A 7969-nucleotide genomic window follows, 5' to 3' on the forward strand; every position below is an offset into this window, starting at 1 on the left:
ATTATTGTGTAATTAATAATAATAATAATTGTATTTTAATTTTTTTTTATAGAGGACTGTTATGTCTAACGAAGAGAAACGTTGGGAACTGATTTATGTATTAGTTTTTCTTGGGAACTAAAATGTTCGCTTTTAAAATCCTTAGGGACTGATCTGGGAATTACTCTGCCAAAAAATGAACTGGGGACTGATTTGTCTGCCGGAGAAAAAATTTGGAGATTGATCTGTGTATTAATTTTTCTTGGGACTAAAATGTTCGATTTTAAAATCCTTGAAGACTAATTTGAGTAATTACTCGAAAAATTTTAAGAAAAAATAAAAATATAAAAAAATTGCATGTTGATCCATAAGATTTTCTTTTTAGAAATTTGTCCATAGTCTATGATTGGTAACTTTAAAATTATATATATGTTATTTATTTTATGTATTTTTTAGGGTTAAGTACGATTTTGGTCCCTAAGATATAGGCTGAAAATTGTTTTCGTTCCCAACTTTTTTTGCATACAAAATCCTCCCTAAAATTTAATTTAGTTTTAAAATCGTCTTTCGGACTAAAATACCTTTCTCCTTCCTAACCAAAATACTCAGTTTCTATTCTTCTTCTTCATCACAACAGCATCTCTTATTTTTCTTCTTCTTCTCCAGCAACAACAACAACAAAGCAAAAATAATGTAATAAACATAAAAATATAGAAACAGAAATAAAAACAGAAGTAAAAAAAACAGAAGCATAAGAAGAATTAGAAACAAGAGCAGAAGCATAATTGAAAACAAAAATAAAAGCAAAAACATAAGCAGAATCAAAAGAGTCAAAAACAGAAGCAGAATCAGAAGCAGAAAAAATAGAAGCAGAAGAACAATAGATTAACAAAATAAGAAAGAAAATCATAATTGAAAACAATATGATTAACAATAGATTAACAAAATCAGAATCAAAATTGGTGGGTTTAACAATCTTATTAACAAAATTAGAAATAGAAGCAGAATTGGAACCCTAGAGAAGATAGGTTTTCCAATCTGATTAGCTAAGTTCTATTGCAGCTTCAGCATGGTCCTTCAGCAATTGGAGGGAGAGAGAGGTTGGTACATTTGGAATCAAAGATGCTGAGGAACCAGAGCATGCAAGTCCCCATTAGAAGACTCTAGAAGATTCCAGAACTTGCAGAAATCGCCGGTGGTGGTGATGGAGAAGACCTGGCGGAGGACGCCGCCGTTGCGGCAGCAACAGCATAGGAGGGCAAGAGTATGGTTGAGGGTGACTTCCACGATAATTCGACGCTCGTTGAGGGGTTGGGCAGTGGCGACGCGGATGACAGAGTAGAGGTTGTCGTAAAGGAGCTGAGTTTGGCGCAGTCGGCTCTCTCTCCTTCTGATTCTGATTCCCGATGGCGGCTCCAAGCCTCGTCGCCGCCATTCCCCCTTTCCCCTTCTTCCTTTCTTTTCCTTCTTCTTCCCTTCCCCTCCTCCTTTTTCTTCTTCCCTCCCCCTCACGTGATTCCCTTTCCCCTTTTTCCCCTCATCCGTTCTCTTTCTTTTCTTTTTTTTCTTTTTTTTAATTTATAATATTTTGGTTAGGGATAATTTGGTAATAAAATTTAAGTAAAAAGAATGATTTTAAAACCAAATTAAACCTTAGGGACGATTTTATATGCAAAAAAAGGTTGGGGACGAAAAAAATTTTCGGCTTATACATTAAGGACAAAAATCGTACTTAGTCGTATTTTTTATTTTATAGAGACTTATAATTTTTTCATGAGCGATGTTAGTGGTTATAGAGAGATTTTAACCTTTAAATAAAATTATAGAAAAATTAAAAACAAAATTGGTTGCTATTTTTCTGACAATTTATTTAGTTTTTAGTTTAACTTAAAATTAAATTATATATTTAATTTATATTTGTTTGTTTACCCTAATGATTTTATATAATAGATAATATATTTAAGCATGTTTTAAAAGAAACTATTGAATTTTATATAATTGAAAGTTAACTATGAAATTGAGACTAAGATAAAATGAAATATAATAAACATATGAGGAGTAAAAGTAAAATAAATAATTAAAAAAAGTAATAAAATATTAAAAAAATAAAAAAATAGAAAAAATAATGCTTGTAGTTGATAAAAACACACCGTAAACAAAATTAGTATAATCAATGAATATAAAAGATGAAAAACAAAAATTAAGATATATTTTTATTAAAAAATTCAAGAAAAATATTGTGAAGAAGAACCTATTAATCAAGTTCTATAAAAATATTATAAAAAATTTAAAATATTAGTAAATAAAATAGTAACTCCTTTAAGAATTATTAATCAAAATACATAAAAGTATATTCTGATTCATATATATAGAAAATAATAAGAGGATAATTTAAATTAAATTTATTTATTTTATTTTCTTATTTATTATTTATTAAATAATTTAATATTTATCTTGATCAAATTAAATAATAATTGATTAGTTATAATTAATATTACTCACTCTAATGGTATAATTGCATCATGTGTTGTAGTGCATATTGAAATTCTAAAGGTAAAATTAAAATTAAAATATATTAAAAAAATTAAAATAAAATAGCATTTGCTATCTTGTAAATTTTTTTAATAAAAATCTCATTTATACATCTTTAAAATGCATCACTTTAATATAAATGATACTTTTATTAAAAATAAAAATTATGGTAAATATCTTATATATTTGTTAGTAAATTATATACAAATTTTTTGAAGCATATCACTTTTATTAAATAAAAATAACTTAGATATTTTTAAATGTGATTATGATAATTAACTAAATATTATATATTCTTTACTAATTTATATTTAATAATTTACCTCTAATAATACATTTAATAATGTAACAACTAGTTTGTTGTATCTATAAAACTTTTAATTATAGTAAAAATGTAAGATAGAATGCAAAAAAAATTAAAATGACAAAAAAATTTTACTAACAAAAAAAATATATTTTTTGTTTATTTTTTAGACATGTATCTATCTTTTTAAGTTCTAAATTTTAATTGATATAAATTAATAATAATTAAGTGTACAAAAAAAATACTAATCAATAAAGAAATAAAATTTAAGTAAGACAAACATGTTCTAAAAAAATTGAAATAAAATAAAGGCTTCTAATTATAATTATTAATTATAATCATATATATTTAGTTCAAAATTTATACTTCGAAAATTTAGAATATTAATATCTTATATTTTTTATTTTTTTAATTTTAGACTATCACAAATATTAATTACTCTCCATTCTCCAATAATGACAATGCTTTTAAAAAAATAAACATAATTAAACGATCTTAAAAATATATAATAACTTTTAAAATAACAAAAATATATAATTACCTAAAATATAATATTTGTATAGCAACTAAAATTTAATTGCCAATATAAAAGTTACATATAATATAATATCATATCGTAATCAAATAACTGTTTAATCAAAGAATTTAATATTTATATAATAATATGACAAAATAAATTGAAATCGAGCTTAACCATAGTAAGTGCTCAAGTTTAAATTTTCATAAATTATTTTTTTGTTAAAGTAAATTATGCAATAAAAAAATTCATAAAGACATTATTGATCCTCAAATAATAGAAATAAAATCATATTAATTATATTTATACAATAATCTACAATTATAAATTATAACTTGCAAAAATTATCTCTAGAATTTATTACATAAATAACAAAATTATAAAAGTCATGTATCTATATAAATTAAATTATATTAAATTATAAGATATCTAGATATTTAATCAACCTAATTAATTAATTGTAACTGATTTGATTTAATAATTAAAAAAATTGAATAACACTTTTTAGAAATATGCTAATCCAAATAATCTAGATTGAAGATAAGAAAAATATAACTAAATTATATAATACAATATAATATTTGTAGAAGTTTTTTTTATAGTAAATCTAATGACAAAATATTTATAATTATCTGTGATATAATCTAATTTTACAATTATTTAAACATTGTTTTTATGAAAAAATATTTACTCACTATTGTAATTTAAATAGAATATAAAATAGATATTAAACTATTTTTTTTTAACAATCAGTCACAACTATCCATCAGGGACATAAGCTTTAAGAGCATACAAAATAAAGATAACATCTATAACTTTTACACTAATACGATAAGATGATCATCGTAAGCCTTTTTAACATAAATTAAAAAGGCTTATAACATCTATAACTTTTACACTAATAATAAAGAAACAATCAAATCTAAAAAAATTATAGAACACCTATCATGCACTATGAAGGTTAGTATTAAGGAAGCTTTAATCATTTATTCTTTTATTAACTATCTTTTTATCTATTCGACACTTCATCTACGAATATATCAAGGACCAAACCTATGCTTAAGCTTTTCAAAATTTCACATATTCTTGCCAAAGACAATATTATTATGCGTGTTCATACACACCAACGAACTAAAAATAACAATCATCCATCTTTTCTTTATAGAAACTACTGAATGGAAGAACCGTTGGTAAAAAGATGAGGCTTTCTTATAATATATATGATTTTTTATGATAATAAAATAAAAATAAAAGGCACAGAATAATATTGTGTATATTTAAGCTAATTTTAATTTTTTTTTTAATAATCAGATTTGTCATAACGTAACTGATAAACAATGACAGTTAATACGGATTGGATATTGTAACACCCTCACTATCAGAAATCACGCTTTCGGCTGCGCTACTCAAATAGCAAGAAGTATTACGACTATTTTACATACTAAGTATTTAAGTAGGAGCCTGTGACTCGACACTGTATCGCTAATTTCTTTGAAAAACCAGAAATAATACTTTATCTTAAGGAAAACACAAGCAAGCATAAATTCACATACAAGACTCCTTACGTAATAACTTAATATATTATACATATAAAACATACAATTCATATCCCTCTTATAAACTTGTAATAACAAAGACGAGGGAAGAAAATAATCTAATTAATACAACAGCATATAAACCAAACGCAGTATAACTCTTCTTAATGCTTCTTCATCCGGTTCCTGAAAAGGTAAAGCTGTAGGAGGGTGAGAACCTAACCACACGGTCTCACCATGGAATTTCAAAGTTGTCATAAGAAAATATTTAATAAGAAAATTGTTCTCAAACTCAGTGATTATCATTGCCTTATGAATCTTTTAAAACCCATAGGAAATCGTTCAAAACTTTTTCAAAGAAACAATGTTCAGTCTTTCAAAAATCAAAAACTTTTCCTTTCTTATAAGAAAGTCTCAATCAGAAACCAACCACGCAATCAAACAACACAGTCATCAATTCAGCACCAAAATTCATTCTCAAATGTAGCACGCCATGACAAACACATGCAAGACAGACAAGGAAAACACAAGTAGGTAGCAGTTACAGCAAATAGTTCAAGTAGTAGTTAAGAACAGTTTAACAATTAGGCAAACCAAAACAAGTTCAAACCCAAGCAAAGCATACAAATGCATATGATGCATGCCTGTCCTATGGCTGATGAGGCTCATCTGTCGGTTATCCAGCCAACCCGACAAGTCTGAATTGTCCTTAGACTGTCTCCCGACGTGCATCCCCAAAAGTCTATGCATAGCTTTTTCTTAAATAATCAATATTGCTCAATGGGGGTAACATTCCCGGGAATTTATATAGTACCCGGTCAAACTTACATCGTAGAGTCAACAGAGTATCGAGTTTTCAACCTGGTACACGTGGTGGCAAGCCATGGCACTTAATCCAGGGAACCTCGTATCTCAGATATTTCAAATTCATAAGCTATATGAATAATTCAAAGATCATATCTCAACATTCTTAACATCATAATCATTCATCAATCCAAATCTCATTTTCAAATTCATTCAAAAACCATATTTCAGAGAAAATTCTCAATCATCCTTCTTTCCATTCCGTTCACTAACAATTCCCAATCCAAAACATAACTCTTCCTTTGATAAATGAGGTAGTTTTAAATCATATAATACTTAAACCTTTTTAAAATAACTACTTTCAATGAAACTTCTGATTTTATAAAATTTTGACAGCATCTCCTCTAAAACTCGGATACTGCCACCCTTTTCGGGTCTCATCCAAACATTTCTCAAACCATTTCCAAATCTCAATCACTTTCCAAAATTCAACCAATTCCAGTATCAAATTATTTTCAAACCAGACCAATCCAATAATAAAACTCTTTTTAAAGTCAAACCAGCTCAAGTATTAAATCATTTATAAAATCAGACCGACTCAAAATCAAACCGCTTTAACTTCAAACCAAGAAAAACCACTTTTCCTAATAATCAAGTAAATAACTTTTCAAATCCACTTCTTATCAACATCCGTACTTCATTCAAGTAATCAAGCACCCAATAATCCAGTCCAACAAACCATCACATCCACAGACAAATATAATCACAGAAATATATCTTTTTGCATCAATACCTATTTATCACAACTCTGTAATGTAAAATAGATTTCAAGAAAAACCCTACCTCAAAGAATCAAACCCACAGCGATTTGAATGCGATAAACCCTCTTTTCACCTTATTCTGCAGCAGCTACGACTCTCACGCAACTAGAACGGCAGTGGCCATGGTTGCAGCAAAATGGAAGATTCAAATTGGATAGGAATTAAAAGCAATTACAACCTGGGGAGTCAAGACCAAGTAAGGACTAGAATTAAAACCATAACATGGAAACCATGGTAGTGATAAAACAGGACATACGAATTGACCAACCCTAAGGGAAAGATCAGACCAGTACCATTTGTACCAAGATAGCAAAATCAGAACTAGCAGCAGCTTCAGCAGCCCCGCGGCAACACTAGCGTCAATACTCAACCTAATAGTAGCAGAAAATAGGATAAAAACAGAGTAAAAGTAAAAGCAGAACAAATTTAAGGAAGCGAATGACCTAAAGCGAAATAGAGGCAGCAGAGATACCTCTATCAGTGACTAACGGCAGTGACTCAAACCAAGGTTCCAGCGGCCACAGCACCGTTCCCAGCGGCCAGAAGCTCAGCGACGGCAACTGTAACAACCACGCAGCGACAATAATCTTTCCGAAACCCACAAGAACAGAGACCAACCTAAGAAAGAAAACCCTTACCGGCAATGGACCTCAGCTACGGCAACGGCATTTTCCGGCGACACCGGCTCGGCAACCCACTTCCAACGGTGGCGACGGAGCTTGCGACGGTGGCGGCTGGGTTCGACCACAACGGCGACACCATTTGTGATGATGACGGCGACGGGACTTGCGGCTCCTCACGGCTGCGACATGGGCAGCTTCATTCTCTCCCATTCGCGACAACCTCGACGGTGGTGGAAGTTGGTGGCGACGGCAACAGGTCCGGCGGCGACAAGAGCAACAGTGGCGGCGCAAAACGGCGGTCCTTCTCGCGCGGTCCTCCTCGGCGCTGGCGCAAACGGCGACGCGACGCGACGGCGATCCTGAGCAGCGCGGCGGCTCCCTCGCGACACTCTCCTCTCTCAGATCTCCTCTCTCTCCTCCATCAGCAGCGGCGGCGATGGTGGCAGTGACACCCACCGCGCCGCCTCACTCTTCTGCCCCCTCTCCTTCCTTCCTCGGTCCCCCTTCCTTCTTCCCCTTTCTTTCTTTTTGTTTCTTCTTTTTTTTTTTTTTGAAGTTGTTGCCGTGTGTGCAAAGAAGAGTGTAGTGCATTGTGTGTGTATTGTGCTGAGTGAGGAGTGGCGGCAAGTGTGGGTGAGGTGAGTGTGTGGTTAGAAATTAGGGTTAGAAATAATTTAGTAATTTTGAATAAAATTAGGGGTAATAGAGTAATTAAAAATTTATTTTAATTCGATAATAATTTTTATAAAAAATACTATCTAATTATCAATTACGATTTATTTTTAAATTAATATCCAAATATAAAAATTATAAATAATATAATTAATTTTTTTTATTCATAAAAATTAATGTAT

The 7969-nt window shown here is 30.2% G+C and overlaps 1 long non-coding RNA gene across 1 annotated transcript; it reads right to left on the bottom strand.

The window, feature by feature from the left end:
- Positions 1-4818: 4818 nt before the first annotated feature.
- On the bottom strand, positions 4819-7755 carry LOC140184748 (uncharacterized). Its single transcript, XR_011882363.1, has 5 exons — positions 7131-7755; positions 6965-7052; positions 6786-6863; positions 6515-6670; positions 4819-5067 (listed from the first exon to the last, which is right to left on the bottom strand). It is a non-coding gene; the product is annotated as an uncharacterized lncRNA (long non-coding RNA).
- Positions 7756-7969: the final 214 nt, after the last annotated feature.

Source organism: Arachis hypogaea, chromosome 5 (genome assembly GCF_003086295.3).
Source record: "Arachis hypogaea cultivar Tifrunner chromosome 5, arahy.Tifrunner.gnm2.J5K5, whole genome shotgun sequence".
NCBI lineage: Eukaryota > Viridiplantae > Streptophyta > Magnoliopsida > Fabales > Fabaceae > Arachis > Arachis hypogaea.